General features: G+C 32.7%; 1 long non-coding RNA gene across 1 annotated transcript in view; it reads left to right on the top strand.

Moving 5' to 3' along the window:
- The first annotated feature begins 3,681 nt into the window (after nt 1-3,681).
- Nucleotides 3,682-10,431, top strand: part of LOC111086244 — a 14,563-nt gene continuing 7,813 nt past the window's right edge. The window contains exons 1-2 of the long non-coding RNA XR_002610971.1: nt 3,682-4,308; nt 6,342-6,438. This is a non-coding gene — a long non-coding RNA (uncharacterized LOC111086244). The remainder of the gene's footprint in view (nt 4,309-6,341; nt 6,439-10,431) is intronic.

Below are 10,431 nucleotides of genomic sequence, written 5' to 3'. Positions count from 1 at the left end.
GACCACTTTCGAATAGTTGACTATTCTTCTTTGTTCTCCTGAAGAAGAATAGTCAACTATTCGAAAGTGCTCGAGTTTTGGGTTTTATTTTAAGTCTATTACACTTTATATGTAATCCTTTGTGCTAACTCTTTTATCAAAATTGATGAGAGAGAAGTTTATCATGAGCATGTGGGTTGTGACGTCACAAGGTAGTTTCCTTGAGCTACAAAAAGAAATGAAATACGAATTTTAACTCTTTTTAAACTCATAATTTTTTGTGCGTTCTGCTGGAATTATTTTCATGATGTCCTAATAATTATCACCATACATTATACAGTTTCTCATCTATTTATAAAAGGTGGATAATAACATGGTTTGGAGTAGTTTTAGCCAAAGGGACATAAATGTTATCGGACGCTGTTACCGTCTGATGGGTAGATCGGATTTTTCAGGCGGACACTGATAGCGTCCGCTCGAGTTTAAAGAGTTAATTTTTCAAGAATTAGTCAAAGTAATACTCTCACTGTCAGAAAAAAAAAGATAAATTATAAATTTAAATGCTAAATTATGAATTTTAGATTCTGACTTTAAAAGAAACAAGTTCTTTAATAAAATGGGGGTTGTGATAAAAATTGTCTGTGGGAACTCCTGAGTGTCATAGTTCGAACTTTGATTACACTTACAAAACTTAAGTAGTTTTACATCATCAAGAAGTAACAAGGGTTATATTTGTTGTTGTGACTATATAGCTTGTCAGATTCATTATGGCCCGTCATGGCCAGGTGGTTAGGCCGCTCGACTCGCAATCAGAGGGTTTCAGGTTCGAATCCCCATCACACCAAACATGCTCGTACTTACAGCCGTGGGGCGTTATAATGTGACGGTCAATCCCACTACACTAAAAAGTGTAGTACAAGAGTTGGCGGTGGATGGTGATGACTAGCTGCCTTACCTCTAGTCTTACACTGCTAAATTAGGGACGGCTAGCGCAGATAGACCTCGTGTAGCTTTGCGCGAAATTCAAAAACAAACAAATTCAATAAACCTGACAGCAGTTCCCATTATGTAACTGTCTCATGGTTCAGTTTCTTTCTTTTATTTAATATCGATTTATTTATTTTTCGGATTGGCTATTATACGTTTGTAAAAACCAGTTTATTTAAAGTGCGCTGAAAGTTGAACCTAACTTTAGGACGCATGTTTTGTTTACGTTCGAACTACAAATAATATTTTCTTCGATTTTAAAGTAGCAACTGTTTATATTATGTTTATTTGTTTGAATTATTTGGTTGTTTTAATAGCAGACGTTATTCATTCGATAAGAGATTTTTTTGATAACTAAAACTTTCTGTTACCATCTAAAATGATGATTCTGTGCACAACTGTAATAAATGAGAATGATACATGCATGAAAACAAATCAATTCAATCTCAGTTTTACTGGACAGCTCTACAGGACATTAAAAGTTATCCTATATACATACATATTAAAATGATAGCATTCTTCAGGAGTTCAGAGTTCAGTTTCCAACTATTTATGCATGTCGTAAATAAACCACGCAAGAAGGAGCAAGTTTAAAAAACGAGTGTTCACACAGCCTATAAATACATATATATATATATGTATGTATATAACAGCGACTAAAATATATGGCTTTAGGTATACACAAGTTCAAAAATGAACAAAGAAAAAAAGTGTTGATACCAAAGAAAAACGTAGGGGAAGAATGGAAAATTTTACGCGACGAGTCTTCACTTATGTTTCAACTATCTGTCTGAAAACAAAATGAAAGGATGTAAATAGAGCATGAAAGAAAAGACCACCAGAGGCCCAGCACGCACAAGTTCAGTAGACATGGAAGTACAGGAACGTGGGAGCATATACAATGAAGGTATGAATAAAAATAGAAAAGTATGCAAAAAAGGGCTTAGGGAAAATGGCAGAATCCTCTCGGATAAAGCGAGCTCATCGGGGGAAAAGCCCCCAGCCTGGTGCCTCGTAAGTAGCATGTAAATCAATTATTACTAATTACGGACAATTTGTTATCTAAATTACGTATTACAGCTTTTATGCTATGACAGTCAGATGTGTATCAGTAAAAGATCTGTTTATCTTGGTTTTGAATACACATTTTATTGACGTAAGATAGGATAAGAAAGAATAAGTCCAAGATCGTAACTTCAAAGCAGCTGTTTAAACACCTTTCATAAATTCGAAAAGTAAAATAAAAGATTCTGTTCGTCCTAAAATGAAAAAAAAAAAGATGTTGTATTGTAACTTTTATATATTTAAAAATTTTGTACTTTCTTGCATTTATTGTTGTATATTAATTTTCTGCTCTTGGTTATAAAAAGAACACCTGAAATTACGTTTTAGGGTAAAACAAGGACTATACTATGTTTTTTAGAAACTTCAATTGGAAATATCCAGACACTAACCCTGCATTTTAGGTATTTAAAATAGTTGTTGCCTGAACAACACTTTCTAAAAACATGTAAGTATACTTCTACGTTCTATTTCAGAGTTTGTTTGTAATTAAGCACAAAGCTACACAATTGGCTATCTATCTGTGCTCTGCTCACCACGAGTATCGTTCTTGCTTTTTCGAATTATTCTTAATGCCTATAGTTATTTAACACAATTTTCAATTGTAGCATTTATAATATATCAATCATTCCAAATGTTTTGGAAATAAAGGTATTCCTAAATGAAAGTTCACACAACAGAGTGTTTGTTCTAGCGTAAAGCGAAATAATTTTCAAGTGGGCTTCCGTAAGGAATTAAATCTCGGATTGTAGAGTTATTAATCCATGGACTTATCACTGACCCACCGGATGACAAACACACAGCACTGTTGATTATTTATCTATCATATTTGCTAGGTCCACCGCGAGGAATCGAACCCCGAATTTTAGCGTTTTAAACCTTTAAACTTACCGTTGACCCACTGGAGGACCAATACACAATATTGTTGATTATTCATCTGAAAGTTTCGAGTCAAAGACCTACTTCAGAAGTCATCAATGAATTTGTGACTTACTTTGAAGTCACACAATAGTCACGATCACTAAATAAGACCAAACATTATTAGTGGCGGTTAATCGAATTGCTAAAGCCAAACCTTTTATAGAGTCGAAGGCTTCGTGATCGAAATCGATTTTATCTATAAATAAAAGGGGTTTTGTTTTGAATTTCGCGCAAAGCTACACGAGGACTATCTGCTCTAGCCGTCCCTAATTTTTGTTTGTTTTGAATTCCACGCAAAGCTACACGAGGGCTATCTGCGCTAGCCGTCCCTAATCTAGCAGTGTAAGACTAGAGGGAAGGCAGCTAGTCATCACCACCCACCGCCAACTCTTGGGCTACTCTTTTACCTACGAATAATGGGATTGACCGTCACATTATAACGCCCCCACGACTAAAATGGCGAGCATATTTGGTGGGACGGAGATTCGAACATGCGACCCGCAGATTGCGAGTCGAGCTGCTTAGCCACCTGGCCATGCCAGGCTACCTGGACTGTAATGGTCGTTTTTTCTAACTCTATTATCAACTCTTAATACAAACAAGGCAATAGATGTCGCCCACTAGATGCTTGAAAACAGTGATTCGTTATTGGTTAAGATATTCACGTGGTTGACTCCAGACCAATTTGAATTGACACAAATATATTCTAAAGTAAAATGGCTGAGTGGGAAATGCATGTCAGCCGAAGTGTGTTTTAAAAATTGGGACTTGTTTGTAAATAATTTGTTTTATTATGGAAGACTGATTAAATTTAACAAACTTGCGTGAAATTCTTACAGTGACAGTTGTTCATATGACAAAAACTGTAATAGAGCCAGCAAAGTATTTGTTAAAAGTATTGTTTTTATTATTTATTGACGTCACAGTCGGATTTTACTGTTAGGTTAATAACTAATATTAAAATCGTAGATAAATACCATTTTACCAAACTCAAGGGTTACTGGTGATAATTTATTAATATTACCAATCGTAAGAGGGAAAAACAAAAAGCTAATCGCTAAACATCTGATTATTAAGACTTGGAAGTTAGAGTTTTTATTGGTGCTTATAAAGTTTAATATTCGAATAAACTAAACTTGCATTACAACTACAAGTTACGTACAAATTGCACACAACTTTACAGTTATAAAGAGGTTAACTGACTTATAATTTATATAACTTGTAAGTTATACTTTGAGTTTTTTATTTTGCTCGACTCTAAGTCTTAAGGTCGACCTTGAACTTAGTGTAAGCTTATCAGTATCATGGATGATGCATTTCGAAGTGGTCTTGCTGTACACATTGCAGAATATATAAAAGGTAAGTTTGAGACTTTTGCTTTATCTCCATTGCTGATATATGTTTCAATACACTATGCATAATACAGGGATTCTAACCTCTGCATTACTACTACAAGTAAGTTTGACGTTCAGTTTAGTTCTTCTGTATGAAAATTTACAATTCAGAAATTTTGTTTCCTGAATATAACAAAATACTTGAAAGTTGAATTTCCAAGTTAATGACATTTATTGTGACAGCAACTGTTTTACTTTTAGCATATTAGTTACTACATAAACATGCAGGAAAGATTGTGATTTGATGTTTTAACTATGTAAGCGGTAAAAGTGTTGTGGAAATGAGTGCCTTCTGTCTTAAAAAGTATAGTCAGACTGAAAAATAATTTCTTAGTTTTGAGTTTGTACAGTAATAAGAGTTTATTGAAATAAAGTTATTTTCATGAAAACATTAATGCTTAAATGAAATAATGTGTAACAATTGCTCTCATAGCCTTTGCAAAACTTTGTGTCTCAACATATGCACAAAAAAATCAAACAAGGGAGAGTAGTAACATACTTCAGTATGAATACTTTGAATGGGTATATAAAAAGCAAATTTAAGTTTATTTTTTATGACAAACAAGACATGACCACATAAAACATTTAAGGGATGAAATGTCATAAAAAAAAAAGAAAAATAGTTTTATTTAAGTGTGTCTTATATGTAAATTTTAAGTGTAGTAACATACTAATTAAAGTAGTATTCATTGACATAGTGCTAGTCCATAATTTTCCCTAATCTTTCTTTACGTCTTGTTTTCAAAAGTATTCACAATGTTACCAGAACATAAAATTAATCCATGCCCAATGCCAAGCATTCCTAAATATCCTGTGTGGCATGTAAAAATTTAAAAGGATATACCCAGTTGGCAAGAATATTATTGTGATGGTTGTTTCATACTAGATAGAACAACATTGTCATTAAAAACTAATAATAATACATCAGTACAATAATGCACAAATGAGTAATTACAAAATTAACAAAATATTTTTGCTTTATCAGACTGAATTGTTGTTACTGTTTTTTTATGAATTTGCATAAAATAGTTCTTGAACAGGTTCTTACACGTAGCCATTTACTTCACATCTCGTCTCTGTCCACTTTTCCTGTTGCTTTTCCTCCTCCTTCAGATTGGTTATGAGAGTCATTAAGAGGGTTGTTTGCTCCTCTCCTAGGTTTTATTCTCAATTTTTTGTAGTCTTCAAAAACACTGGGAAGTCCCATCATTGACCTTTCTTCTTTAACCACTATCTGGTGGTTCCTTACTTCAAGATGGAGAGTTTTTTTTTATCTTCAACTAAGTCATGGAAACACTTGCTTGTCACATCCACAGTCTGGGATTTCAGTTCCATTACTGTATGGATGATTAGTTCCTTCTCACTTTTTTTTCATGAGGCTGCCTCATTGGGAATGTCCCTTCTCCTCTAAGAGGTCTTTTGTCTGGGTGGACTGGTCAAGTTTTCCAAGTTGTTCCTAACTCTGACTCAGTACTTAGTTCACCTTGGGGTCTTTTTCAATTCTTGTCTAGTCACTTTGGCTCTTCATCAGCTCATATGGGTCACCTATTCTTCCCTGGATGGAGATACAAGCTGTGTCACATCAAGTCTGCCACTTGACCCACTTAGCCTCGTACTGTGAATGACACTTAAATGATATCTTGTGAGCTGGAATGTGGATAATTCCCAACACCTTTGTCTTGTATTATCTGAATGATCTGGAGGTTTTATCACCATCTGAATTTTGTCTGTTTTCACAAAATTGAAAACTACGAAAATTATGCTTCATCTGAATGATGACAATATTATAATAAGTAATTCACGTTAAATTTCATACTTCTTGGAAGGGTTGTAAATAAATTAAAGAAGAGGGGATGCCTAGAGTAGAAATGAAACATGAAGCATGGAAAGACATCCCTCCAATTGATATAATTGCTTCTTATTTTATTATATGGTAAAATGCATTGTAAATAATACTATGTGTATTGGATATTCACTTAATAATTATTTTGCTTTCAGATCGCCTATACTTTGCTACTTTGAGAACTACGGTAAAACCGAAGTCCACATCTTCAGTTCACTACTTTTGTATAGATGATGAACTTTGGTATGAGAGGTAAGGTCTGAAAATTCTTTAGCCTGTTAGTTATATATTCTATAGCACTGCTTGTGGGTTACTATATTCTTACTGTCATATAAGGATACCTTATATTCTAGGTTCAAGTCTTAAATATACTTCACACAGAGATTTGCACAAAGTTAAAGCTTTACTTTTAAAAGTTCCAGAATTAGTTTTTTTACTGTTTTGGAACACAGTATAAGGGTGGATGGTGGTTATTAGTGGATTCCTTCTTTTTTGAGGATTCAACATATAAAATGCGTATACTCATTTTTATCACAACGGGCATGTATTCAGTTAGTCTGTATTGTTGTTGAGCTGTGGAACCTGTAAAACTATAATTAGTGTACTTCCTTCTTAAGAGAAAACAGTAAGCAAATAAAGTCATGACACAGTGAGCGAAGACGAAAGTGGAAGCAATTATAGTGATTGAGACTCAGATTAAGTTCTAGTTGTGGGCCAGTGACATTGATTTGTAAGTTATTTATCTTTAAGTTTAACAGGGTACAAAAATCTTCACGTACCTTATAAATCAAGTTATTCAACCATTCATTTTTAGAAAAAACTTAATATTTTGTCTGTTATTTTCACTATTGTATCTCTGTACCAACTTTGCAACCACCTTAAAAAATTAGGAAACAGATATAAATTATGCTTTTTCTGTTCTGAATTGAATACAAATTATAACACAAAAACACAAGTGTTTAGTGTAAATAGCTTAAATCTCATAATATTGTACATCAATATATTCTGAGCTTTCGACAAAGTAGTTGTATGTAAACAAGTATTTCCAAAGGTGGAAGAGGTGGGCAGGGCCAACTTGTTTGATTACCTAAATATAATATCTTAGAAAATAGAAAAGACAGGAGGCTTTTATCTTTGATTCTAACTTGTAAATATCGATAATTTGAGTATCTTATTCATAAGAAACCGTGGACGTTGTATTGGACATCACAAACATCTAATTTGAACCAATGCTGCATTCAACATACCACGTGATTCACAAATTTTTATATTTAGATTTTTTTATATTTACTTTTAAATTAAGAAGTTAACTAATGTATAATACTAAAATATGAATTATAATCAACAATTTGGTACCAAACTTATTGACATACATTCATAAAATAGTAGTTCAAAAAATTTTGAATATGAGTATACAAATGTGATGACATTTCCTTTGACCTGTGACCTTAGGAAGACCCATCTCTGTATTGTTAATTGACCTTGACTAGTGATCTTACATGCACACAGTAATATGATACTTTTGAACTATATTGTCCTGTTATATAGACATCCAACATGTGTAACTGAAAAATTAAGTCAATGTGTTAAAGTTTAAATTACAAAATTGGTTATTAATTATTAGCAAATTCAGAACAGCAAAAAGATCTTTAACAAATTTGAACATGACCTAAATTGCATTTGAACTACTTTGATTTTCTACATGATATATGGCTGTAAGGACTGTCATGTTGATTGGAGATCATCATAGTTCAGTTTTGGATTTACTTCCAATTTTAAATGTGTCTCAGTTTAGCCAGCAAAACGGTTTTGTTATCAACATTCAGCAAATGGAATCTCAGTGGACAAATCGGATTTTCTTGTTCAAAGGAAAAGACATTGTAACAAAAATTTGGTGCAAGCTTTGTTCTAAATACAGTGAGAAGATACAAAAAAAATGAAAAGGCACAGTCAGAAAGAGACAGATATACATACAGCACTGAATTCATAATGAAGTACACTGTCACTCTCCATTTGAATTAAAAACACACCGAATTTGCTATAGGTATGTATATATTTTATCTTGTTTTGGTACACATTACTCAAACTTATAACAGTATTCCTTCATTTTTTGTCATTATGCGTATGGCCTGTATCATCAACTACTTACATTTTACAGTCAGTATACCATAATATCACCTTTGATTTGAAAGTAAACCCAAACATTGCCTGTATGGGCCTATGTTTGTATGCAAGTTGCAAACATCTTCACAAAGTGGAGGAAATACAGTTCTTAGTATGTTAGACACATTCAGCAACTTAATTAGGCTTATTTTCTATTAAAATTGTCATCAACTTCGTTTGCTTTTATAAGTTCTTGGCCAAAGACTAACTTGACGATATGCACTTTAAATGATTTTCTAGTTAATTATGAATTTTAGATTTGGTTATTTAATTTTGTCAAGTGAGAATATATTAAGATAACACAGGTCTGCAATGGTTTTATTGTCTTGAAATATTTACATGTTCCACAGTAATTCCTGTAAGCTGAATCCAAAAATGATATCCATTTTTGTCCATCATGTATAGATTTTTCACAAAATATCAACGCAATATATATAAAAGAAAGACCACAACATGTAGTTTTAAGACGAAAAGATGTAGATGAATGAATCAGTTTGTTTCTATTTTTGTTAACAAACAAAATAATAAAAAATGTTCATGGTGGTAAATGAAATAGAAATTTCATTTAATTAAGAGCTTTTCCCCCTGGATTTGTAAAATATCCTTACGTAAAAGAAAAAAATGAATGTTATTTTTTGAAATCTGTGTAGCTGAATTATGGAAAATCCATTATTAAATCCAAAACAACTTTTATGAAGTTTAAATTCATAGGCCTGTGTGATTAAATAACTGATTTTGTGGTCTATCTTATTTAAGCACCAATTTTAATGTTTTTATTTTATGTACAGTATTATCTGTTCATTGATTTTATTTTTTATAAACTGGTAGGCCTATACATAACATCATTTTTGGTAAATTTCTGTGTTATCAGTCACAAGGATTATCTTTTACACAGATTCTACTGATTATTTATTTTATTAATTCAACACTTGCTATCTTTATTACAATGTATTTTATGCAAAATTTATGTGTTTATAAATTTGTTTTTTAGGGTTTTAAAAAGTTGCTTGAAGATGACATGAAGACTTTCTGGCACCAGTAGTACTGCTATTGATAGTCCATCTGCTTCCAGCGTTCTTCTTCAACCTCAAATAAACTTAGCTCTGCAGGCACATACTAAGAGGGCTTACAGAAAGCTTCTTAAAAAAGCTTACTAGCTTGCTGTGGATGGATAGCCTCTTCCGTCTGAGGGCATTCAAAACTAGTTAAAGTGCAAAAGCAAAATGGGGAATAACTGGTTTCAAATTTTGATAATGTCAATAGAGCAGAACAGTTTATTAGCATTATTGCAAAAGCCATTCATGAGAAAGTGGCAGTGATTTTATGTTCAGCAATAGCTTTCACAGTACTTAGTGATGGAAGTCAGGCTGTGAAAAAGAACTTATTTTCATTAGAACAGTCAAGCCAGGTATACCAGGTTTTTTTGTTGGCTTACAGGACATTGATAGCTTTAGTGAAGCAAAAAATATAAAGAGGAATGTTAATGATGTATTCAAGGGTGATGAAAAGGTTTCAATTTCAGCAGAGAAATTCAATTTCCTGTTAGTTTCAGCTACAGTTGATGGAGCCTCTGTTAATACTGGAGTTTACAATAGATTGTTAACAAAACTGAAAAATGACAATTGTCTTTGGCTCCTAGGCATTCACTGCATTTCCTATAGAGTTGAATTAGCATTGAAAGATAGTATATCTAAATCACTTGCTGATGTGAAAGACTTCATGACAACTGTATATTACTTATATAAATGACCTGGAAAGTTTAAAAGGCATTTTGAAACAACTACCAGTGCATTTGGTATGCAGCATTTTAATTTCCCAAAGTATATGATGCACAATTTGTTACGGACATAAGATGTGGAGTAAATCATTTACTGAGTAATTGGGTAATTCTTGTTTGGGCAATAGAGAATTATCTTGTCATTTACTCAATGCACAATTTGTTACGGACATAAGATGTGGAGTAAATCATTTACTGAGTAATTGGGTAATTCTTGTTTGGGCAATAGAGAATTATCTTGTCATTTACTCGATGCACAATTTGTTACGGACATAAGATGTGGAGTAAATCATTTACTGAGTAAT

The sequence above is a fragment of the Limulus polyphemus genome, unplaced genomic scaffold, assembly GCF_000517525.1.
Source record: "Limulus polyphemus unplaced genomic scaffold, Limulus_polyphemus-2.1.2 Scaffold952, whole genome shotgun sequence".
Lineage (NCBI taxonomy): Eukaryota > Metazoa > Arthropoda > Merostomata > Xiphosura > Limulidae > Limulus > Limulus polyphemus.
This window is presented reverse-complemented; position numbering and strand designations above follow the sequence as displayed.